General features: G+C 38.3%; 1 protein-coding gene across 2 annotated transcripts in view; it reads right to left on the reverse strand.

Annotated features, from left to right (window-relative positions):
- onecut2 (one cut homeobox 2) overlaps positions 1-27,858 on the reverse strand; it is a 58,464-nt gene that overhangs the window by 29,143 nt on the left and 1,463 nt on the right. The window lies entirely within an intron of this gene.

Below are 27,858 nucleotides of genomic sequence, written 5' to 3' on the forward strand. Positions count from 1 at the left end.
CATTGATTGATTGATTGATTGAACTTATTAGGTCCCACCCCTATACATATACTATATATATTTACAATAATATATATAATATAATTCAGTTCAGTGGTTGCTGCGTAGATGCTATATATGATCTATATATAATACATTTAAATTCACACACACTTACATATGTACACTCATTAGTTTCAGCTGTTACTCTCTTTTCCAGCACACCTGTCTTTACTAATCACCACCTTTTATAAGACAGCCTTTTCTGTTCACTCATGTTCGGATCTTAGTTTGTTCTCATACAACTGTTTATGACTTGTCTCTCACTCTCGAATTCGCTAACTCTCACGCGAAGCTTTATTTTATTCCTAGCTTTCACGCTAGTTTTGTGTTTCCTTTTGTGTGCCTTTGTGCCAAATGTTTGTGTTTCGGTTAGTTTGACCTAGCTTTCCATGCTAGTGCTTTTATTTGCCTTTTCTATTTGTACCAGTGTTTTTGTTCATAGCTCCTTTTTGTTTAATAAATCCCTTAGTTCTTACCTTTTTGCTGTGTTCTTGCTGACGCATGCACGGCAACAATATGCCACGCAAGTCTAACACTGGTTTATGTTTTTAAAATGTGCGCAGAAGCAAAGGGTACAGGTAAGAACTTTGAAAAGTCTTGGGGTCCGTGTGATCGCAAGTCACAGATCCAAGCTCGTGTTCGTTTGTATGACCGTGCATCATTTCAGTGTTGCATCACAACTTATTTGCCATTTTTGCACAATTTCTATATTTGTCATCCAAAGGTCAAACGCATTCCATTATGGTCCGAGTGGGCATGCCAATAATGTAGCTTAATGTTTTTTGTCATCCATGCAGAGGACAGTTTGGTTTGTTATATTCAGAGTAAGTCAATAACATTAGCAGATTTTTACCACCTGAAAAAAATTGCCAAATCCATCCATCCATCCATCATCCTCCGCTTATCCGAGGTCGGGTCGCGGGGGCAGCAGCCTAAGCAGGGAAGCCCAGACTTCCCTCTCCCCAGCCACTTCGTCTAGCTCTTCCCGGGGGATCCCGAGGCGTTCCCAGGCCAGCCGGGAGACATAGTCTTCCCAACGTGTCCTGGGTCTTCTCCGTGGCCTCCTACCGGTTGGACGTGCCCTAAACACCTCCCTAGGGAGGCGTTCGGGTGACATCCTGACCAGATGCCCGAACCACCTCATCTGGCTCCTCTCCATGTGGAGGAGCAGCGGCTTTACTTTGAGTTCCTCCCGGATGGCAGAGCTTCTCACCCTATCTCTAAGGGAGAGACCCAAACTCATTTCGGCCGCTTGTACTCGTGATCTTATCCTTTCGGTCATGACCCAAAGCTCATGACCATAGGTGAGGATGGGAACGTAGATCGATCAGTAAATTGAGAGCTTTGCCTTCCGGCTCAGCTCCTTCTTCTCCACAACGGATCGGTACAACGTCCACATTACTGAAGACGCCGCACCGATCCGCCTGTCGATCTCACCATCCACTCTTCCCTCACTCGTGAACAAGACTCCTAGGTACTTGAACTCTTCCACTTGGGGCAGGGTCTCCTCCCGAACCCGGAAATGGCACTCCACCCTGGTTCTCGCCCGAAAATTTTTTTTTGCCAAAGTTAGAGTAAAAAAATGTCTAAACCTGACTTAGAATGACTAATTAATGACATAATTAATAACTAATGACATTTGTCTCTAGCAGGTTAGACTACTGTAATGGCCTTCACATCGGGCTCTCTAAACGAGCTGTAAAGCAGTACATCCAAAATGCTGCTGCTCGAATCCTGACTTGAACCAGGAAATATGACCACATTAGTCTTGTGCTTGGGTCACTGCACCGGATGCCTTTTGCTCTGAGACTAGACTTTAAAACAGCTCTGCTTGTGTACAAGTCTGGTCATGGTCTGGTGCCAAGTACACCTCTTACATGTTCGAGCCATATTAACACCTTGAGCAATAAGAACCTCAGGTAGTGGTCTCCTGCTAGTGTCTAGAGTCAGGACCACATTTGTTGAGTCTGTTTCAGTTTTATGCTCCACCATCCATCCATTCATCCGTTTTCTACCGGCCAACACAGATTGATAGACAACATTCACACTCACATTCACACACTAGGGACCATTTAGTCTTGCCAATCAACCTATCCCCAGGTGCATGTCTTTGGAGGTGGGAGGGGCCTATCCCCAGGTGCATGTCTTTGGAGGTGGGAGGGGCCTATCCCCAGGTGCATGTCTTTGGAGGTGGGAATAAGCCAGAGTACCCGTGGGTGGGGCGGTTTAGCTCGGTTGGTAGAGTGGCTGTGCCAGCAACTTGAGGGTTGCAGGTTCGATTCCCGCTTCTGCCATCCTAGTCACTGCCGTTGTGTCCTTGGGCAAGACACTTTACCCACCTGCTCCCAGTGCCACCCACACTGGTTTGAATGTAACTTAGATATTGGGTTTCACTATGTAAAGCGCTTTGAGTCACTTGAGAAAAGCGCTATATAAATATAATTCACTTGAGGACGGTGTGGCGAAGTTGGGAGAGTGGCCGTGCCAGCAACCTGAGGGTTCCTGGTTCAATCCCCACCTTCTACCAACCTCGTCACAATCTGTTGTGTCCTTGAGCAAGACACTTCACCCTTGCTCCTGATGGTTCGTGGTTAGCGCCTTGCATGGCAGCTCCCGCCATCAGTGTGTGAATGGGTAAATGTGGAAGTAGTGTCAAAGCGCTTTGAGTACCTTGAAGGTAGAAAAGTGCTATACAAGTACAACCCATTTACCATTACTTTACTTCACAACCCACGCATTCACGGGGAGGACATGCAAACTCCACAGAGAAAGATCCCGAGCCTGGAATTGAACTCAGGACTACTCAGGACCTTCGTATTGTGAGGCAGACGCACTAACCCCTGCCCCACCGTGCTGACGTTTTATGCTAGTAAAATCTGGAACAGTTTTCAGGGGATGTGAGACAGGCCTCAACGTTGGCAATGGTCAAATCCAGGTTGAAAACACTTTTATTTAATTGTGCATAAGAAAACTGAAATAATTTAATACACACTTTAATTTTAATTCGAATTACAATTGTATTTATGATGATTTTGTTTTCTGATTTTAATTTGAATTATGATACTTTTTGTGGTTATTTTTTATCAACATTTTTATGTACAGCACTATAAATTGCCGAGTGTATGAATTGTGCTCTTGAAACCCTTAAAAAAGCCTATAAGGAAATATTTTTAAAAAATCGAAAAGCGCCTCATATTTCTCATACCTTTGGTCAAGACAAGTTGTGACTGTGACAGCAGAAAGTGTAAACGGACATTTACAAAGAAATGTCTCCGGAGAGACAAAAAGGCTTTGGGGAAAACATTCACTAACCTTGACTCACTGGATGTTGACAGTGAGGAGAAGTCAAAGAGAAGCTCTGTTTGGAAATACACACACAAAGACTAATAGATGATGAGTTAACTCACTTCTCTGTACTTGTTCTTATCAGATATGTTTTTTTGCCATCGCCGTGTGAGAGAGCAAAGACAGGCAGAATGATTATATTTTGCAATCAATAGATTGCATTGTTGTCAGCGATTGATCGAGAGGTTTGGCGGCTATAAACTGACATGCTGGCAAACGGCTCGCTGCTGTTTTTGTCTTTATTTCCACCTGTGGCTGTTCAAGTTGATCAGGTTTTTTGGTCTTTGAGATGCAAAGCATTCCGTAGCTTAGCATTTGAAACCGAGAGTACGGTGTGAGGTGCAGTGGTTGTAGATGTGAATAAATGGATGATGGTTGACTATGTATGGTGAAAGGATGCTGTAGTAGTACTCAGATGTGAATGAATGATAAATGAATGGGTGATTTTAGGGTCTGTTCTAAACGAGATGCAAAAATGATATCTCTACTTCCTGGTCTGGTGTAGGCTCCACCACACTAATTCACAACTGATGTTACAAAAGCAGTGTTTATGATTTCAGTCAGCGGTTCAAAAGGACTATAGCAGACCTGGGCAAAGCGTTTCAATCCCAAATCATTTTTTTTAGATTTTTAAGATCGGAACTGTAGCCGCCATCATGATGTTATCAAATGACCTTGAACTATACAAAGTATTCCAATGGTTGGACTCTGCACTTTTGTATGATATACTAGTTCAGGGGTCATCAACGCGGTGCCCGCAGGCACCAAGTAGCCCGTAAGGACCAGATGAGTCGCCCGCTGGCCTGTTCTAAAAATAGCAGCACTTACCAGTGAGCTGCCTCTATTTAAAAAAAAAAAAAAAATTATTTACTAGCAGGCTGGTCTCGCTTTGCCCGACCTTTTTAGTTCTAAGAGAGACAAAACTCAAATAGAATTAGAAAATCCAAGAAAATATTTTACAGACTTGGTCTTCACTTTAAATAAATTCATTTATTTTTAGTTTGCTTCTTATAACTTTCAGAAAGACAATTTTAGAGAAAAAATACAACCTTAAATTTTTTTTTAGGATTTTTAAACACATATACCTTTTTACCTTTTAAATTCCTTCCTCTTCTTTCCTGACAATTTAAATCAATGTTCAAGTATATTTGTTTTTATTGTAAAGAATAATAAGCTTCTGTTTTTTCGACAAAGAAAATTTGTGAAATATTTCTTCAAACTTATGATTAAAATTCAAAAAAAATATTCTGGTAAGTCTAGAAAATCTTTAGAATCAAATTTAAACCTTCTTTCAAAGTATTAAATTTCTTTTAAAATTTTTGTTCTGAAAAATCTAGAAGAAATAATGATTTGTCTTTGTTAGAAATATAGCTCGGTCCAATTTGTTATATATTCTAAAAAAATGCAGATTGGATTTTAACCTATTTAAAACATGTCATCAAAATTCTAAAATGAATCTTAATCAGGAAAAATTACTAATGATGTTCCATAAATTATTTTTAAAAATGTTTTTAAAGATTCGAATTAGCTAGTTTTTCTCTTCTTTTTTGTACTAAAACATTTTGATAAATTGTTTAGCACTGTGTGTAATGTTCTATAATTTTAATGGAACATATGACATTTTGATGTTGTTTACTTGAGTCATATTGCAGTCTGCACGTATGTCTTATGTGTGACTGCCATCTACTGGTCACACTTATTATTTCATGTACCAAATCAAATATCTTCAAAAAATCTATCCGTCAACACTGAATATTGCATTGTTGTATTTTTTTTCAGTTTATGAACTTACATTCATATTTTGTTGGAAGTATTATTCAATAAATATATTTATAAAGGATTTTTGAATTGTTGCTATTTTTAGAATATTTTTAATAAATCTCACGTACCCCTTGGCATACCTTCAAGTACCCCCAGGGGTACGCGTACCCCCATCTGAGAACCACTGGCTTAGTCATTCCTTTTCTTTTATCCTCCAGTGATAATGTACCTTGGATGAAACTGAATTTATTTTGCGCCATGGTGGTAAGGATTAGTGTCCTATAAGCAGCTTCGCACTGTGGATAGACGAAACGTTAGCTGCAGTTTGATCCCAAATTTGAGGTAGTTTTCAGGCAAGGCACATCCCTGATGGAATTCATGAAACGCCTGCATGCGTGTAACAAGGAATCTGGAAATGTAACTGTATCTCCCTGGGTGTGCATCTATTTTAAGAGAATCAATCCTTCCCCTTGTATACACTGTGATACAGCTGTGGTAAAGATCGGCAGGGCTCAGCAGCTCAATAGCCCATGCTAGAACTAGAACTGTGGAGTGCTAGGTTGGGTATAGATATTAAACGGACAAGTATGAATGGGATAAGGTTAGTAAAAGCATGCCTGCAGATCACAAATGGATGAATGCATGGATAGAGATGGAAGACATATTTCTAGCTGCTGCGTCCCATTGAAGTTGTCTCCAATACATGCTGCAGTATCTACAATTGGATCCAAGCCATCTAAAACTTCATCCACTAACAGACAGTATCAGGGAATCCTGTTACGTGGCCGAAATCAAATTGAAAAGGATTCCACTCAATCCAATCCGGCGAGTCTGATCATCAAAATAAAGCTCTTTAATTCTTTTACCACCAAATGTGGAGAAAGAAATATGGAAAAAAATAGACCAACAGTCTCCTTCTTGGTTGATTTTCAAGTTTGGTTTCGACTGTTTGACTGCACACAACAAAACTAAACTAAACTAAACTGGTCAACTAAAAATGACACACCGTATTTTGCGGACGATAAGGCCCACTTAAAATCCTTTCATTTTCTCAAAACTCGACGGTGCGCCTTATGACCTGGTGCGCCTAATGTACGAATTCATTTTGGTTGTGCTTACTGACCTTATCGAATTTTATTTTGTACATGTTGTAATGAAGAATGTGACCAGTAGATGGCAGTCACACATAAGAGATACGTGTCGACTGCAATATGACTCAAATAAACAACACCAAAATGTTATATGTTCCATTGAAAATATAGAACATTACATATGGCGCTCAAAAATCTATCAAAATGTTTTAGTACGACTTTGGTAAGCTATGAAGCCGGATTGTGCTGTGCTTTAACACACGAGTGTTATTATGGTGTGTGTATAAGATAAGACATATTATTCGGCGTTTTGTTTCGCAATATCATGCAAAAGCAACTTTTCCACAACTGTCCCACACGCCATTCGACTGTACAACTCCCCTCTGGGAGGGGGAGTTGTACAAAACAATAACAGTGCAATACATTTTCATAACATGGTCACCACTGTCTAGTCTCTCTTGTTATATTCTTATTCGGCGTGGCAAAGTTGGTAGAGTGGCTGTGCCAGCAATCTGAGGGTTTTTGGTTCAATCCCCACCTTCTACCATCCTAGTCACGTCCGTTGTGTCCTTGGGCAAGACACTTCACCCTTGCTCCCGAAGGGTCCAGGTGAGCGCCTTGCATGGCAGCTCCCGCCATCAGTGTGTGAATGGGTGAATGTGGAAAATACTGTCAAAGCACTTTGGGCTCCTTTTAAAAAGGGGTAGAAAAGCTCTATACAAGTACAACAGATTTACCATTATTTTACTTTAATATTTTAATTGATTTGTATACTTATTGTATATTATTTTGTTTCCATTTATACCCCCATTATTTACTTTTTACTTTTTAAATTGATCTCAACTCTGTACACTGCTGCTGAATTTTAATTTTCCTGAAGGAACTCTCCTGAAGGAATCAATTAAGTATCTATCGATCTATCTATCCATCCATCCTTTTACCTTCTGGTACCTGCTGATCTGTATTTCGGAGCTGCATAAGTCCTGAAAATTTGCGCGTTTCCGCCTTTGTAGTCTGTGACGACGTTATCGTCGATAAGTTTTTTTTATTTTTCTCTATCCTCTTGTTATGGGATATTCATCCTCCGCTGTTGCCATTTTTATTATAAAATAGTGTAAAGTTCTTACTTATATCTGTCAGTAAACTCACCATGAAAGCGCTAAAACATGCCGGTGTAGTGAGTTGCTATTATTCACCCAAGGAACTTTAGTTATTAGAGAGTTCCGATCGGACGGTTTTTCACGGGACACATTTCCGGCGTTGTTGTTGCACTAGTGAGCCACAGATGAGGAGATGTTGCTCCGTTATTGATTTAAGTAAAGTCTGAATGTCATTAAAACAGTTAGCTCCATCTTTTGATACTTCTTCAATCCTCGTCCTTGCACGCTACACCGCTACAACAAAGATGATGACGGAGAAAAGACGCTCTCGAAAGTGAGCCACGTAAATAAAACCGCTTGAAGATGGTCTGTAAAACATAATCTATGCAACATTTTGACCAAATAACTACCATTACATGTTATGTAGACCACAGGAAAGTTTTTTTTTCAATTTAGAAAAGAATAATACTAATCCGACCCCTTGAACGCGCCCTATAATCTGGTGCTCTGTTTTTATGAAAATAGATCTGACTAGACCCACTCATCAGCAGCGCGCCTTATAATCCGGTGCGCCCTATGGTCCGGAAAATACAGTAATTAGGAATGTCAAATGAGTAATCATTAATACTAAATTAAATAGCTGCAAATATGATATAGTACATTGTAAAATGAGGATGATTTCAAACAGCGCACACTTTCATTTGAATTTGAATCAAATTTGAGTCTGAAACAAAGCAAACCTTATTTGCAGCATTTGAGAAACAAATACAAGACTGTAAATCATGCTTGATAATGTTGAATTTGTTCGTATACATTTACTCATCTGTTGATATTTGCTGTTACACAAACCTACTCTCTGGGAGTGTAAGCATTTGCACAATTATGCAGATAATCGTTTTATTGTCTTATTTCGCCATATTTTGCCGTTCCTTTATGTAGTTTATTATACTGTCCCTTTCATGTGGATAAATAACAAATACGAAATTACTAGAAACACATCAATCATCAATCAATCAAAGTTTATTTCTATAGCCCTAAATTACAAGTGTCTCAAAGGGCTCGGATCACATATGGTGCAGTGAAGTGAAGTGAAGTGAAGTGAATTATATTTATATAGCACTTTTCTCTAGTGACTCAAAGCGCTTTACATAGTGAAACCCAATATCTAAGTTACATTCAAACCAGTGTGGGCGGCACTGGGAGCAGGTGGGTAAAGTGTCTTGCCCAAGGACACAACGGCAGTGACTAGGATGGCGGAAGTGGGAATCGAACCTGCAACCCTCAAGTTGCTGGCACGGCCACTCTACCAACCGAGCTATACATCCCCGTGAACACACAACTGTAATCTACCACAAAGAACATGTATTTAATATATAGTAAACACACCAAATTAGGGATATTTTGCAACACAAACAGCCAATATGCATTTTACAGTACATAACAAAACGTCTCTACTATATTCGTATTACCATAACCACCATCCGTCAGCGCTCCCTTCTCTTCCTCCCCTCTTCCAGGAACCAGTCTAGATCAGGTTCCTGCAGATCAATGGAGATCTAGGTCCGCACCGTTTATGTTATCATTGCCAGTATTAATGCTCTTTTAATCTGCTCTGGATTACAGCCATCGATCCAAATATATCCATCCCCACGCACTTGCCCAGCCCAAACTGCCGCTTCGCAATCAAATACACAAACACACACATTACCTATGCTGATTATCACACACACAAACACACACATTACCTATGCTGATTATCACACACACGCACACACACACAATCTAAATAAAGCAAAGAAGAGACAACATGTTGAAGTTTGGTGCATTGATCCACTTTACTGATACATATCAGCTGGCCTACACACAACACTGTCGACAAACACACAAAAACACTGAAATAAGAAAAACTGTATTTCACATTGTGCTGATTTGACCATACTTTCAATGTTTTCTACCCTCCTGTCAAGCGGCAGTAAATGTCAGCTACGTGAATTTCATTAGCACGTAATCTATTACGACATGATTTTGTGCAACACGGGGTCGAACCCCAAAAGGCGATGTGTTTTATTTGTCCTTTTATTTCTCTCACTGCTGTTCGTCTTTCACCATAAAGTCTGTCCAGAGACTGACGGCTCTGTGCCGCCTGTCTTTATTCATTACACCTGCAGACAGAGTTATTTCAGCCACGCCGCTACACCAATACTAATGAATCTCAGGGAAGAGGGGGTAGAGGTTGAGGAGGCAAATACTGGGAAAACGGGAAAAATAAAGCAGAATATGAACAAATTATTCCAGGAAGTGATCGTTGGTTTAATCCAGATATTTAAATTAATTGTCAACAAGTCCACCACCTTATACGGGTATTACTAAAAATGAACTGAATACTCGATCAATTGAATGAATTTATAAAAAATACTTATGACTGTTTTTTGCACAGGGCTTCTCGTCAGTGCTAAAATACAGTATTTCATGTTATATTGTTAATAATAACATTAGTGTCAGTGTAATACAAGCACACCCAGACATTTCTACACACAAAAAATAATAATTGGTTGCATCCATTCAACCTTTGCAGATTATATGAACTGATGACTGACAATCTACACAGAGACTACACACAGAATTTAATTACATTCATGTTTTGGAGTGATTATGAATACACAGGAAACATATTGTTCAATAAATACTTTTTCAATCAATCAATCAACCAATCAATCAATGTTTATTTATATAGCCCTAAATCACTAGTGTCTCAAAGGGCTGCACAAACCACAACGACATCCTCGGTAGGCCCACATAAGGGCAAGGAAAATTACCCCAGTGGGACGTCGGTGACAGTGACAATGATGACTATGAGAAACCTTGGAGAGGACCGCATATGCGGGCAACCCCCCCTCGCGGACCGAAAGTAATGGATGTCGTTTTTGTAACATTAAAATACATAATATTATGGTAAACTTGTAGGAAGTCAACTTGTCAAAGGTGTCAGGTTCAAACACTGATGACATTTAATTAAACGAGAAAAGAAGCAAGGAATTAAACAGAGGCAAAATTAAATTTGGCTCAATTTGAGGAGAAACGTCTGGGCTATACTCTTGTACTGTCTCCAGCACACTCTGGCGAAAGACTGTACACTACCTCTTACCTCTTTTTATTTGTACTTTTCCTGTTTACATAACAACAGCTGTTTCTAAAAGGAATGGGGGGTATGTAAACAGCCATTTTTTGGTCACATTAACACAAAAGGAAAATATGCCTCGTAGTTTGGATTGGTCCTGGATTGAGCTTGTGCAGGTCTTGGATCAAAACAGATAATGCAGCGGAATTTTCTAAGCCTCTGGCTTGGTGCAACAAAGACAGCCTCTTGTCTGTTCACTGGGAACTCAGAGAATGGAAAGTTTTTTTGATAATTTACATACAACTTTTCTGACAAAAGGGATTTTGTCTTAGCTGCAACAATGCACCGTAAAACAACGATGGGGATTTGTGGACAGCCGATGGCGGAAACATTCCGCAGCTGTTACGCATCCAGTGGCAATCCAGGGTTAGTCTGTGGTAGACTGTTGTGAAGCTGTTGTCATCCAGTGAAATCCACTGACATTTTACAGACTACTTTTTATCCTAATGGTAATAAAAATACTGTATTAATTGCATCCCTTGACCGCTCAATACAGGAAGCGTAATTTGTTTCCAAATACGGCACAATTACGTTTTTCAAGGCGTTTTATTGTTATTGCTGCGATTCTTACTGTCTTTTGATTACATAAATAAAAACTTTGCCTGCCGTCACTTTTAAATGGACAAAAGTTTGAGTTATTATTATTTATGGTAAAGCAGCGCTGTAAAGGTAGAAATACAGTATCTATCTCTCAATGAAGTACTGAGCTTTATTGGCTTCATTGTTAATTATGCATAAAAATATGTCATGCTGGATTTAAAAGCCATTGGCAAAATAAGAGCCACTGAATATGTATAAATTTAATAATCTGACTAGTCAATTAATCGTTAAGATAGTCGATGACAAGACAACTGTCGGTCGTTAGTTGCAGCCCTACACACAATCAGCCAATCCCCAAATGACAGATCAATACATGTCTCAACACTCCTCATAGTGTGTCTATATAGGCCACAAAAGAGGGCATAACCAGGACAAATATTTTAACTAAAATCCAAAGGTATAAGTGGTACAAGACGGGTTTAGAATGTACTACCTTCAGTCATTAAAATTCTTGAATTCTGCAGCATACACACTGAAGCTATTGTTGAGTCTGTTTTAACGACAAAAGCACCTTTACTTGATCATTTTTCTTTCGTAAATGTTTGCTACTATTTCTATAATGTATGAATTGAAACAACGGCATCACATTTATTTGCCATATAAAGTACATATCTGTTTGTCTTTGGCTGCAAAAGATCCGATTTAAACTCCGAGCTGCTTCCTTCTTCCTCCCTGCAGATGCTTGTGTGTATTCTCCAAACACTCGGCCTCCATGAGCTCAGAGTACAGATGTCACGTTTGATTTGACCGCCTTAATAAAGCAGTGACAGGACCATTTTCTCCTCTGAACTGGGGCTCCTCTGTTGTGCCCGGCAACACTTGTACCACTCCAACACCTCCAGGGCAACATGATTGTTGCAGACATTCTTAATAGAAAAATCACTGCACAAAGCCTCTGATATTCTCATCGGAAGCCACCGTGAAGATTGTAAAGAGTGTGAACAAGCAGGGCTGATTCTTTAACATTTAAGATATTGATGAGCCGCTGGATTGTTTTAAAGCTTGTGTAGAAAACATAAAACCAAAGCAAAGGCCTTGTAACATAACTTGATCTCGACTACTGCATTGCACAGTTTGATTGAGTCTAGTTTCCTAAAGTCACAACCTTCAGGTCGGACTTCACTATCACTATCCTGCATACTGCTTGGTTGACAGCGAGTCACTTTCATTTTGGAAGAAATTAGTCCAATGGAAAATTGCTCTGGTTGTTCTAAAGGTCTGATTTAGCATTTTTTGAAACTTTCTAATTTGGCTTGTAAACCAAAGATGTAAGAACTGGTACCATGGGCAACCGGACTGGTGGCTGGATAAAAAACTATTTACTGCTGAGCCATGAACTGAACCCTCAACTGTCTTGGCTGTTGATACATGTTTGACTGTGTGTGTATGGATTTGCATTCTATTAAGTAATTGAGGATTACACTTTAAATATTTCCACGTAGTAATTAGGAAGAACTATATTTATTAACATAAGTTGAAGTAAAATGGATGGTGCAATGTGTTTCTCCATCACCTAGGCCAGGGTCGGCAACACACGGCTCTACTTTAGTGCTGCCCTAGTGGCTCCTGGACCTCTTTCAGAGATGTGGGAAAATGGAAAAAGATGAAGAAAAAAAGAAACTATTTTTTTTTAAATATTTTCTGTAGGAATACAAACATGACACAAACCTTCCTAATTGTTAGAAATCCCACTGTTTATGTTATATATGCTTCACTGATGATAATATTTGGCAAGCACCGTTTTGTCCTACTAATTTCAGCGATCCTTGAACTCACCACAGTTTGCTTCCGTTTTCAAATTTCTCCGCTGCCACAGAAAGACATGTTTTATGCCACGCCTTCTTTGTCTCATTTTGTCCACCAAACGTTTTATGCTGTGTGTGAATGCACAAAGGTGAGCTTTGTTGATTTTATTGATTTGCTGGAGTGCTCATCAGGCATATTTAGTCAATCCAGGACTGCAAGCTAATCAATGCTAACCTGAAATGCCTTAATTTGCCCAGGTATGCGCTATAGAGATCAACTATTTCTAGGGTTCCTTTATATGTTTTTCTAAAAGCTCTGTTTAAAGCATTTTTTACAGCATGCATCTCAATAAATAATATGAAAATACTCCTAGGAGACTACTTGGATATGGTGACATGACAGTCTGGCACATAATTAACCAATCTTATGTTACCTCAACTGTACCAAAGTATTTGGAGCCAGTACAGAAGCTCAATATGATTCCAAAACATCAGACCTAAGCTTTTCAATCAGGCCCGCCGGACATTCCCGAATAATATGTTTAGTTTTTTAAGATGGAAACTGTAGCTGCCATTATGATGTGCAGTGATGTTTTCAAATTACCGTAAGTCTTGAACTATACAAAGTATTTCAGGCAAGCCTGAAACGCGGGGTTCAAAGACAGACACGGAAGGAGATTTTTAGAACAAAGCTCTAAAGGTTAGTGATATATCACATATAACAGATTGTAGTTTTTTTTTGTTGTTGTTGTTTTTACCCTTTGCAATAATATTTTGCTGTGTTTGTTGCATTTCTCTTGACTGTAAAATATGTCGATCGAGGGTGGATGTGACATTCATATTTTGTCAATATTCAGTGTTTTATCATTTATAGTTAATATTGTAAATCCCACATTCTTTCTTTTCATGTACATTCTGGGTCTCTCATTCAGTAAAAAAAGAAAAAAAAATTCCCTTCCTTTTTTTAAGGCGGTCTTTCATAGCATTTTTAGCATTCAATCAGACATTATTGTGAGGTTTTGTATTAGTGTTCCTAAAAATAGGACCCAAACACACATACTGTAGAGCAGATTTTCACAGTTCATATATATATATATATATATATATATATATATATATATATATATATATATATATATATATATATATATATATATATATATATATATATATATATATATATATATATATATATATACATACATACATACATACATACAGGGTTTCCCGCAGTGCTTTGTTGTTAAGACAGCCTTATTACAGACAATCAGCTGTACTAAATTAAGCTTGATGTGGCCCCACTTTTAACTCTTGTTTTCAAATGCTTATTGCAAACGCTTACTTACAGTAAGTCATTAATTTGACTTAGTAAGTCATTATTTTGTCAATATATTGACTTACTAAGTCATAATAATGACATACTTAGTATCTCAGGTAACTAGGACTGCTTTGTTTTTACTTTACGGAAAAAATATTGAGATGTATATCATATATCGCCATTCAGCAAATGGAGCGGAAAACACAACCAAAAGTTGTAAGCTTCTTCACGTGACGAAGCTGGCCTACTTTACCTGCAGTCTGTAGTCTATTGCCCCCCAGGCTGTGGTGGCAGCGACGAGGTGGATACGTGATGGCAATAGACTGAGTTACACCGATCCTTACACCCACCAACCCCATGTCTGTCTGCCGGAGAGACACCACCCTAACTAACACATTTTGTGGGGGAAAAACTTTATATAGTATATATATATACATATATATATATATTAGGGCTGGGCAACGATTAAAATGTTTTAATCGTAGTTAATCGCACTATTTCTCTGATTAATCGCGATTAACTGCATTGTATACGCAAAGCCCAATAATGAATTCAAAAGTAGTGTGTAGTGCACCTTTATTGGAATATTCTCCCACATGAACAAAAGCGCCAAAACATTTGTTGTGCAAACACAATTTAAATCAGTCCTTGTTAAACAGTAGCAGTTAAATAGCATATTTTATGAAAATCAACTCCAAAAAATGTAAATACAAACATTTAAGCTTATTGCCACTGCCAGGGTATTTAAGTTATCCTGTTTGTTATGGAAAATAAATATAATCTACATACAAATCTCTGAGCCACAATCATAACATCTGAACAGGCAATTTCTGAGGTAACAGCAGAAACATTTTTTTTTATCAGGGATCTTATGTTTAAAAAACCTATATTATAGGTAGTGGGCTGTTTTAGGGAATTTTTGATCAAATTATCCGTAGTAGCAATATTAATAATGTTGTGTTTATTCTGCGTAGTGCACTTAAAATAATTATGACCATATCTAGGAATTGATATGATGGGAATTTTCCAATTGTTTGCTTGGTGCTTTGATAAACTGAAGGCATCATATACATGGTACTATATTGTGATGTTATGAGCCAGGGAATAAAAGAACTACCCTACCCAGCATGCAACGGGAGTGACGAGCATGCGCGGTAGCCCGGTATAGGTTGTGTCGCCATGACGGCATCTTGTATGTTGTGATATGCACGCTCTGAAAGCAAACGTTAAGAACTCAGCCAACACTCCTGGTCTGCATTATTCATAAATAGACAGACAACACATATACTCCGCTGCTTCACAGGCCGCTGGATGTAGCCGGCAAAGTATTCCCATGCTAGCTAGCCGCTCTAGCAAGCACGCCTCATTCAGTCCAAAACGGCCCGATCTATCCACATTCAGAATTGTCTGGCGGTCGTAAGTGATCCCGGAGTGACCACGCTGTAAGCCAGCCATGACATTTGCAGAATTGTCCGGTATTTTTGCCAAATGTTCCATCTTTACCAAGAGCCCCTCGAAGCCGAAGCCCGTCCAGGCGACGCCATCTTGTTGAGAAAAGGCGTTAACAAAATAAAAGCATGTAAACAACAAACGCAAATGTGCGATAAAATAATTGTCGGCGTTAATAGATTGATGAGTTAACTCGTAATTAAAGCATTAATTTGCCCACCCCTAATATATATATATATATATATATATATATATATATATATATATATATATATATATATATATATATATATTTGCATGTGTAATAAGTTGACTCTTTATCTTCCTCAATCCTGATGCCGCATCATGTGCATACACAGGTCTGTGTGCTTTTTCCAGGTTTAGGGGTTTAAAGTCTATCAGTGTGCAAGCGCTTAGCAAACAAGAAGAGGAGATTACAATGCTTTCTCTCACATTGTCTCACACGGACACACTAACATGCGTTAAGTCTCTTTCCAGCAGCCTAATTAAATCCAGTATTATGGAAGACTGGGGACAAAAAGCTAAAAACACAGATGCACTTGAACTGGAAGACCAAATACATACACAACAAAAACACACGCAGAGCAATTGCTGGTAACCAATGTGCCGTAAAGCCAGAGTTCAGCTCATTAATAATGTACTGTGTCTGCTTGCAGAAAGGATGCATAAAATGGAAAAATATTTTCGATTTCAGTCATTTGGATGTCCAGTGCAATTTGACCCAGAGTGGACTCTCTAATCGCAATGTCTCTCGTGACATAACAGTTCAAATTCCATTCCATCTGGAAGGGAAAACATCTCGAGCTCGATGCTGCAGATCCTGTGCATGCTTTGTGTAATGCGGCCATTCCGTACTCCTTTCATACGTCATCCTGTTGCAAAAACCCCACAAAATATTTGACCCTTGTGTTGCTGGAATTGTTTGAGTGGAAATATGAGCTCTCCTATATTCTAAAACTGATTTGAGGATCGTTTTCCTTTCATCCATAATTCACTTGAAGACACAGGCGGCCAGGCAGCATCCTCCATCCAAACAATGGGCTCCACTCTTCCTCCCCCCATCCTGTTCCCTCCCTCCATTTTGCCTGGTTAACCCGGCTGTGAGGTGAAGAAGAAGTGAAGTGAGCAGACCGAGGAGGGTCACGCCGAGATTCCCATCAATAATTCATCGGGCTGCTGCTGCCTCTGCTCTTGTGTTCAATTCCCCGGACAATCACATAATACCCCGGCCCCCACCCCCTCCCGAAAAGAGATAAAGCTTGGGAGATGTTTCAAAGCTGCACCTTTGGAGCATTTTCCTACCGTAGGAACTGCCCCGAGGATTTCCTTAAGGAACGTTTTTGAGGAAAAAAAATATTTAAAAAAGAAAACGTCTGGTGGGACTTGATATGGGGAAGATCTGACAATCATTTTGCGACAGACTAAGCATCCTTTGTGTAATGTTCATATTGTTGTTGCCCAACCAGCGTTTGTGGGTCTGGTGGACCCTGCCTTCCGCCCGATTATAGCTGAGATAGGGGCCAGCTCCCCCCGCGACCCCAAAAAGGGAATAAGCGGTAGGAAATGGATGGATGGATGGATGGACCCCTTGCATTTTGTGGCTTTTTATGCCTCACAATCAAACACTTTTATGTTAAAATACTGGACAGATGTTTATTGGGATAAGGTAAACATCTGTGAACTATGCAAAGTATTTCAATGGTTGAAATCTGCACTTTTGCATAACATACTAGTTACTATGGTCATCTAAGTCCCAGCAGCTCAGACGAGGCACCAAGCAGTGTGACTGGGGAGCGTTTCCACAGAGTGTTTCCAGAGCGGCCAGCCTGAAATGCGGGTGTCGAGGAGATTTTTACAACAAAGTTGTAAAGCTTAGTGATATATCAGAGATATCAGATTGTAGGTGGGGTGTCTTTTTACCCTGCGCCCTCATATTATGCTGTGTTTGTTGCATTTCGCTTGATTGTAAAATATGTCGATGAATAGGGGGTGTGACGTTCATATGTTGTCAATATTCAGTGTTGTATGGTTCAAAGTTAATATTGTAAACCCCACATTCTTTAGTTTCATGTATATTCTGGGTGTCTCATTCAGTAAAAAAAACAACTTTAATCTCCATAACGTTTTTGTCACGACTTGGACTTGGGGGTGGATTGTTTTTCCGAAGCAAAGGAAAGTTGGCGCGAGTAAGGCGTGAATGTAAGTACATATATTTATTATACTAACAAACTACAAAAAAAACAAGAACAAACAAACGGCGCAGAACAAACTTGACTAATGAAAAATAAAAGACTAGCACAAAGGCAATCAACTATGAACTATAAACAAAAACTTACTTGACATGAAACTGTTAACGGGACACGGATCATTGCAAGGTGCGTAGCAGGTGGTAGACGTGGGAAGGAGGTGATGTTGCCAGCCTGGCTACCTGGTAACTGTGGCTTAAATAATAGTATGGTGATTGGTGAAAACAGGTGCGTGACATGGGGACAAGGTGAAAACTAATTGGTTGGCATGGTAATAAGACAAAGAAGGAAGTGGAAAAACAAGAAACAATGGAGTCTTAAGCAAAACTGAACATAACTAAACAAAAACATGAACAGACATGACAGTTTTAGCTTTCAATCAGACATTATTGTGAGGTTTTGTATCAGTGTTCCTAAAAATCAGATATACCAGCCTCCAGACACATTTTTTCTATTAATTTGGCCCCCCGAGTCAAAATAATTGCCCAGACCTGCCTTTGAGTGTCACTCAGTAGCCAGAAAGTGTTCACAAAGGGGAATCTAGGGAATAGATTTTTTTTTCCTGGGCCTTCAACTGTACAAAGTAAATGAAAAACCAGTTGTGTGTTGTTTGTAATCCTGCTTATTGTTTGTGTTTGACTTTTTACTTTGCCGTCAAAGCTGGAGGTAACCTAAGACTATTATCTGTATAACTAAATCACGACTGATTGTTGTGATAACCAGGAATTATAAAGTCAGATTTTCAAAGCAGTACGCAACTTTGATTATAGATCTTCCTTCACATAACTGGTGTGGAACTAGGACTTGAACAAGCTTGTTGGATGATAATAAAAACTATCTGAGGCAATTCCTAAAGGAATTGAGTGTGAATGCTCCAAAGCTGAAGTTGAACTATAATCCAGGATTTTTTAGAATTGTTGAGGTAGAGCACACAATTCCCAAACAGGCTGAATATTTTGAAGTTGGAACAGTTGAATCAGATGCAAAATCTGGGATTTTATGTAACTTTGAAGAAGGTCACATTAATTCCAATGGGAATTTAAATGGATTTTTTTTTTTTTACTTGAACGGTCTAATTGGTCGAGAAATGTGGAAGTAGTAATTCCAGGAACACGTAGTAATACGTTAAATTGAGAAATGGTGTTACAGAGTTCCTGGAATTTCGGGAAAATTGGGAATTTTTTCAGGTCAAAAAACAACTTTGTTTTTTGTGCTCATTAAGTGGAATGTTTTGACAGTAGAACGGTTGAAATGCGTTGAAAAATGTGGAAGGAGTTGTTGCCAGAAAAAAGGGTGGAAATAGGGCTTTGGAAAACCAGGAATTCTGGAAAAACCCGTAATATTTTTAACTTATAAAAAAGGTGGTTTGAATTTCCAAGATGGTGGAATGTGTTGACGGCAGAATGGTTTGAATTGGTTGACAAATGTGGAAATGGTGGAAGTTTGAAAAATGCCCAATTCATTTTGAATGGGGAAAAATGTCCCTGAAAACCTAGAATTCTCGGAAACCTGGGAATTTTTGGAATTTTTCAAGGGAAAGCCTTTGATTCCCGAATAGGTTGAACAGTTTGAAGTTGGAATGGTTTGAATCGGGTGTAACGTGTAAGGTAGAGCGTGACAAAATCTGGAGAAGAAGAAGTTGTAGTAGTTTAATTAATACACATTTTGGTGTAAAAAAAAAAACATAATGTGTGAATGATTTGAAGCATTCACACAATGATCCAAGAAAATGGAATCTAATCCCTAAATTTTCTGAGACATTGACAGTTGTCAACTTAAGTCAGTATAAAATTAGTTCAAAATTGGAGTCGGTAGAGCGCTTACAAAAGCATGTCCCTTTTTCAGTCCAATATGATCCCTTACACGATATTCCTTGGAGAAATTTGGCAGAAAATAGTGCTGACTGCAAACCCTTCCGGTGGATGCAAGTATCTTTCCCCTGCAGCTTCTACATTTGCCACGTCGTATAAAACTGTGTAGCAGCTCTGACCTGCGACCTCAGCTCTTTGAGCCGGCTATAGCATTGTTGATCAAGGATTTGCTGCTTCCTGTCATTGGAAAAATCATATTGGGAAAGAGAAAAATAGTGCTACGGTAATCCCTGCACAGCCACTGTCCCAACAACAGCAACCGATCATCTCGTTTGGCAATATTGACTCTGCACAAATGGTAGCTCTCGGTAAAAAAAAAAAACAGAACTAAAAACTCCATTAACCGGGAACAAATCGCTCAGCATATTTCATGTTTGGTACACATTAAGCTAAAATGGCCAGTGAATTTGGTCTTTTTATGACAGACCGGGGACTACCGGTCCGGGGACCAGTACCAGTTTGCGTGACGCATTTGCTACCAGGCCGCACAGAAACAATAAGCTTGTTAATAGTTGTATATTACAACTCCTTTGGTATAGTACATGGGACAATGCACATTAATGGATGTATACAATGTTAATGTGCCGGATGGTAGCCAAAGGCTAATTGTCATTGTATTTACAGTAGCAGGAGTTCTTAACCTGTTTGACCTCGACACCCAACTTTTCCACTCCAATATCAACCCTGAATTAGTAATCTCACTCTTGATTTTGATCATATTCAATAGTTATATTTAACTCACTCACAGTTTTAGTGCCTTGTCAAATTATATATAAGCAGGTGTCAATCATAAAGATTATTATTAATTTAACAAATAACCCTCAGGCTTAGGTCAGGCTGATTTGAAAAAGAAGTACTAATCAAATAAACAATACATTTACGAACAATGTGAATGGATGTGTTAAGTGGTGCTAAAATAAACCAAATTATAATAAATGTTTTTTAACTACAGATGTCCGATAATATCAGGCTGCTGATATTATCGGCTGATAAATGTTTTAAAATGTAGTATCGGAAATTGTCGGTATCTGTTTCAAAAAGTAAAATTTATGACTTTAAAACGCTGCTGTACGGAGTGGTACACGGATGTAGGGAGAAGTACAGAGCGCCAATAAATCTTTGCGTACCGGCCCATTCACATAATACCTACAGCTTTTCACACACACAAGTGAATGCACGGCATACTTGGTCAAGAGCCATACATGTCACACTGAGGGTGGCCGTATAAACAACTTTAACACTATTACAAATATGTGCCACTCTGTGAACCCACATCAAACAAGAATGACAAACACATTTTGGGAGAACATCCACACCGTAAAAACAACAGAACAAATACCCAGAACCCTTTGCAGCACTAACTCTTCCGGGACACTACAATATACACCCCCCTGCTACTCCCTAGCCCACCCACCCGATACACACATCGTTATCTCCAGATTTTTTTTCAAACCTTTTTATTCGTCTCAGATTTTGATTTGTACTGCAGTCATTGTTGACTACTGTGATATGTTACTTTACACTTCGACTTAGACTTCCTTTTTATTGTCATTCAAAATTGAACTTTACAGTATAGATAAGAACAAAACTTTTTTGCATTAGCTCATGGTAGTATAAAAGAGCTATAAGGTGCAGATATAAATGAATAGATTACTGTACAGATAAATATATTGCACTTTTGCATATGCATCCAGGTTTATGGATGTATGTTACATTGTCTTTATCTTCCAGCAAGTGAATCCATTTTTGAGGGGAATTGAGGGGATTATTATGATGCATTCAAGAGTCTTATGGCCCTTGAACACATCATAATAATAACCTCAGTTAATTTTACCCGACTGCAGTAAACATAAATATTTTCAGTTTGCAGCATCATTGTTGAGCAGTTATTGCAAATAATAGAAGATATTTTACTTTCTCTTTAAGTCCTTACGTATAGTCAAAGTAAACAATGACGATTGCTATGGATTCGCAACACAGTTAGTAATTGTATTTCATTTGATCAGCAACCCCAGTTTCCACAACATATCATAAGCTTTCTCAATGTCAAAACATACTGCAATTATACTTTCTTTCTTTATTTGTCCTTTTCTAATTTCCTCTTCCAGCTGCCCTGCTGGGTCATTTGTGTTTCTTGCTTTCCCAAATCCACTTTGGTGGTTTTTTATTATTTATTTTGACTCTAAATAATAGACTAGTCTTCCATTGATAGTTTTTCCATTACTTTGCCCAAATTTGAGGTTAATGCTATCAGCCTATAATGACCTGCCTCTTCCGGGTCTTTTCCTGGTTTGCATATTGGAATAATTACAGCTTATTTCCGCTCAGCTGCTCATTTTCCTTCTTCATACATCTTCTTTATCATTTCAGGACCACTACTTTGCTGATGCTACCTAGGTTTTTGATCATCTGGTAACTCACCTCGTCTTTTCCTGGTGTCGTATTTTTAACCTTTTTCAAGATTGGAACCATTTTATTCAAAGAAAACGTCATATTTATAGTGTTGCTAAAGGCATTATCGTTATCCCCCATCATTTCCCCAATATTTAAACTAATTGTTTCCTTTTGAAAAAAGACACACAGTTGATAAAATTGTGTGTAAGCAAATGGAAAAAACTGTAATACTCAAAGACAAAAGTTGAGTCTGCCATCTGCACAGGGAAGATTTGTCATGTTTTGTGGTCACGTTTTGTTTTGGATTCATTGGGCACTCTTGTTTGTTTTGTCACCATGTTTTCACCTGTTATGTGTTCACGACTCACGCACCTGTCATCACTGCACCCATTTAAGCCTGTAGTTGCCAGGCAGTCAGCCTGGCGACATCACCCTCTACCACCTCCTACACACCCATGTTATCCATGCCGATGATCCATGCTCTTTCTCGGTCCAAGTAAGTTGTGTTCTATGTCCATAGTTTTGCCTTTGTGATAGTTTTGTTTCATAGCCATGTTTTGTACCTCCTCTGAGAGCGCCTTTTGTTTATACCCTTTGGTTTGTTTGTACTTTTCGAGTTAAAATTAAAAAATGTCATTACCTTCACGCCATGTCCGGTCCAGTCGTTTTGCACCACGGGAAAACAAACCTCACCATAGTTCACGTTATGACAAGATTGATGGTAATGACGCAACCGTATATATCAGACCCGGGCAAATTAAGGCCCGGGGGCCACATGCGGCCCGTTGAGCTTTTCAATCTGGCCCGTCGGACATTCCCAAATAATTATTTTTAGATCTTTAAGATGGAAAGTGTAGCTGCCATTATAATGTTTTCTAATGACCATAAGTCTTGAACTATACAAAGTATTTCAATAATTGGAATCTGCGCTTATGGATGATATACTAGTTACTATGGTCATCTAATTAGTTACTATGGTCATCTAATTAGTATCTATGGTCATATAATTAGTTACTATGGTCGTCTAATTAGTTACTACGGTAATGTAAGTCACAGCAGCGCGGACGAGGCACCAAGCAGTGTGGGTGGGGAGCGTTTCCACAGACGCTGTTTCGGTACGGGGTTTGGGTTCTGTGTGGCGGTGTACTGAACGAGTTTCCACACGGACATACGAAGTAGCCGCCTAAGCTTAAGTCTTAACAAGCTGCTGTGCTTCCTGCCTCTGTCTCCTACACAGCACCAAGCATTGTCCCACCCACACAACCATCTGATTGGTTACAACCATAGCGGTAACAACCAATCAGCTTTGCGTATTCAGCACTTCAGCTTCGGGCAGATAGGTGTTTAGCAGGTGAGCATAATGCTGCGTACGCTCCCCAAAAGATAATAAACACTTCCCAGTCAGCTACTACTAACATAATTTTGAGCCCGTTGACATTCAACAAACAAACTGCAGCTCAGCTCCCTCGCAGAGGTGAAGGCTGTTTAGCGTAACGTTAGCTCATTTTGCGGTGTGTGTGTGTGTGTGTGTGTGTGTGTGTGTGTGTGTGTGTGTGTGTGTGTATAATAATGTAAGTGCATCATAAAGCCTACATGAACTCCATGGTGTTCAGGGATGAATAGTCTCTCCTATTGCTATTGTACTATTTTTTCAGCTATAGTTACATGAATCATTAGTAATGTAGCAGCCTAGTTTTGAATGGCAGGGTCCCTGCTGTCACATGTTGATACAAATATAACATTTACATAATACAAATCAACTACAAGCTTTCCAAATGCTGTAATAAATTAAGCATGATGAGTTGACTTGAAACTGTTTAATTTTGCACTTTTTATATGTAGAAGAAACGTTTTGTCATTTTATTTAATATGAACAACTTGAGGCCGTTTAATGTGGATTAACGTGGGCAGAATTATTATAGTGTTTCCAAATTTTAAAAGGATAAAGCCATTGTTTACAAATTTGGTAAAAAAAAATAACCCAAAAATGTATATTTTGTTGTTTTCTTACTGTACTGACCTCTAAACCGAGGTATGTACCGAACCGAAATTTTTGTGTACCGTTACACCCCTAAGATTTTCCCAAGAAAGTTCTAAAGCTTAGTGATGTATCAGATATATCAGATTGTAGGTGGGTTTATTTTGTACCCTTTGCGTTCATATTTCACTGTTTGTTGCATTTTTGTTGCGTTTCACTTGATTGTAAAATGTGTCGATGGAAAGCAGGTGTGACATTCATATTTTGTCAATTTCCAGTGTTTTATCCTTCATAGAAAAATTTAAAATTCCATTATGTATTTGAGGCGGTCTGTCATAACGTTTTTCAGCATTCAATCAGACATTATTGTGAGGTTTTGTATTAGTGTTCCTAAAAATAGATATAACGGGCCCCAGACTCATTTTTTTCTCTAAATGTGGCCCCCGAGTCAAAATAATTGCCCAGGCCTGGTATATATCATTTCAGCATGTACATTGATGCCAAAATAAATGTATGTCGGGAAGATTTGTTCCATGCACTGTCTATGAAAAAATATCAGCTTGTTACAATTTACGGCGTGTAGTTGTGACGAAATCATTGCTAACAGTGGAAAATGGATGTGCAATATGTAGACAAATCCACTCAATTTACTGTCATTTAGTGATGTAAGAGGCTGAGGAGGGTGTTGCACGTGCAAAAGTCAGCTGGGGTGAGCGGAAGAGGCACATCACATCTCCAGCAGACAGCGTGAGTGGAGGATGCTGCTTAGTGTGTCTGCATGCTGCCATTTTACAACACACATACCCTGCAAGCGCCTCGCACGCTCACCCCTCCTCCATCACTCAAGGCATTTCCTGTTAATCTATAATCAAACAACAGCTCTCCAAATCAAACAAGCCCTGTCACGGGGTCAATAGACGGGAATCAAGGAATCAAAGAACGGCGTAATAGTGCAGAGATAATCTCATCAGCCAGAGCTCCGGCACAAACTGTTGGTCATGTAAAGCTTTCCTCAATTGGAGCAAAGATGTATCTGCACTCTTGTCTCCGTTTTGGACACATTTCAATGTACTTATTGAGAAAAAATACTTGCATTGATCAACGTTGAACAGTCAAAAATTTTGATTAGTATTAATACAATAAAACGTTGGAAATTCCATATCAAAACACAGCCTTTATCAACAGTATAGTTCAGATAGTATTAAATACATTATTGAGTTTGCATATATATTTTTTTATATTTCCACTAAAAGCCTGTATTCTAATGAGTTTAGATACACTTTAGATCATTTTGATTGACCAAAACAGATCATTTTGGTGAGGAATAAATATTTGTTGCAGGGAATATTTAAAAAAATAATTTATTTAAACTGAACTTGGAATGTTTTGAACACATGAAAGAGGTTGTTTAAGTTACATATCAGACTTAAACCAATTATTCATTGTAGAAAATACTTCAGTTCGGTTCAGTTCCAGTTTATATCGATCATGCACACAATACAACGTTCTGCATCACACTATTCCAGTTGTTTCATGACATCACGTCCGAAAAGGAGTAGGAAGAAGCAGAGCTTATTTAATTCTACCCCTTTTCATGCCATTGCAATGTTATACAATTTCCTGGACCTCTGTAACAGAACAGTGAACAAATAAATAATAAATAAATTATATACCATAGTAAGCATATAAATAGTATATACATAAATAATCTTTGTCTCAGTAAAGAAAAAAAAGGAAAAAAGGGTTCAATAAGTTCATCATAATTCTTGTTCTGGGTACTATGTGAACAAGAATTATGATGAACATCTTGAGCCCTTTTTTCATTTACTTAAATGTCGTATAAATGTAATAGTTTTTACAAAACAATTCCATATATTCATTCCATTTAAAAAAAAAAAAAAACTTATTAGTCTTGATTGTGTTTGTGGACAAAAGTCTGAACAATTTTTAGTTTTTGTTTTTTTAACTTTATAGTATAATAACACAGCATTGATTTATTTCAAAATATATGCATTTTTAAATTTGCTACAGACAAAGTGTTGTAAATTGCCTTTTACCAAAACCCAAATTAACATTTTAAACAATTCAGTTGATTCAAAATGTCTAAATATGACATCTTATAATCAAATTGATGTTTTCAGCATAAAACATTATTTAAAAATATATATATTTGCCACTGACAAAGTGTTTTAAATTGCCTTTTACCCAAACCCAAACAATTCAATTGATTCTAAATGTACCAAAAAAGACAACTTATAATAAATGTAATGTTTTCAAGCTAACATCATTTTTACAGTATCTTGTAATTATAGTAGATATTTGATTAGTATTTTATTTGTGCTTCATGTCTGAAAGTAATTCATTTAAAAGCCATTATAGGTTTGTTTTAAACATTCTCCTTCTTGTTTGATTTTGTTTTGATCCGTTTGCTTAATTTTTTTCGCTATTGTTTTGGGATTCCAACATATTGATTTCTGAAATAAATGACAATAAATCACACTTTTTCACACTGCACGAGAGTGGGATAAAACAAATACCACAACTGCAGCTCAGCTTTTCTAACAGGGACTGAACTATCACAAAAATTAGATTTTTTTAGACAAATGATCATTTGGAAAAATCCTGCAGTTGTGGGTTAAAATTCAACAATAAAACACTGCTTTTATAGAAAAGCCTCGGTTGGATCACTCAACTTTTTCAATGCAATTTACAGTAGATCTCCACTATCATCAAAGTGATTCTTTTGTACGGTCCTCCCTGCTACTTCTGTCCCCTGCACACAATAGAGGATGAATTGTTGTTGTTGTTGTGGGGACACAAAGCAGGCTCCTCACTAGAGGGGGCCCCAGACCCACTGAAGTGACAACCTTTCAAACCCCTGATCCCCTCCAGCCTTCTTCTGGATCTGTCAATGTTAATCTACTCACCTTACACAAGTGGTGTCCAAAATGCGGGGCGGTGGCTCTGTGATGTAAATTTGCATGAATAGAGTTAAACTTTAAAAACAAAAACATAATCTGTATTGAGACAAAGATAATTTATGTATTTAATATTTGTATGCTTACTATGGTATAAAAAAGTACTATCTAATCTAATTATTTGTTCACTGTTCTGTTACAGAGATCAAGGAAATTGGATAACTTTGCTAAGGTATGAAAAAGGGGTAGAATAATAAATCTTCCTACTCCTTTTTGGACATGCTTGAATGAAACAACTAGAATTGTGCGACATTGTATCATATGCATGTTGGAAATGAACTGAACTGAAACTAAAACATGGGCGAAAGAGAGATAAAACACACAATTTAACTAGAAAAGACTTGTCTTAATTTTAAGTTGTATTTCTTCATTTTAGTGCCTCCTGCCTCATATTGAAGATAGATGTTATGTATTGTATCACTCCTACTCAACAACAGTGTAATCAGCACAATGATGATTTAATCAATCATGATGCACTTAACTTGTCGTGTGTTTTTCCTCTTAACAACACAAAAGTCATATTCCTTTACTTTTTTTCCGTATTATCCATCCATTTCCTACCGCTTGTCCCTTTCGGGGTCACGGGGTTGCTGGAGCCTATCTCAGCTAGTTTGCGTAATGCTTTTTAGGTATTTGGCTGAAACGCTGAGGAGATCAATGCGTTTGTGGGGATGTTCCCCATAACCTGGCCGGCCTTTACTTATTGACCAGGACCCCCAAATAGGGGACAAGCAGCTTGAA

Source organism: Nerophis ophidion, linkage group LG17 (genome assembly GCF_033978795.1).
Source record: "Nerophis ophidion isolate RoL-2023_Sa linkage group LG17, RoL_Noph_v1.0, whole genome shotgun sequence".
In the NCBI taxonomy this organism is placed as follows: Eukaryota; Metazoa; Chordata; class Actinopteri; order Syngnathiformes; family Syngnathidae; genus Nerophis; species Nerophis ophidion.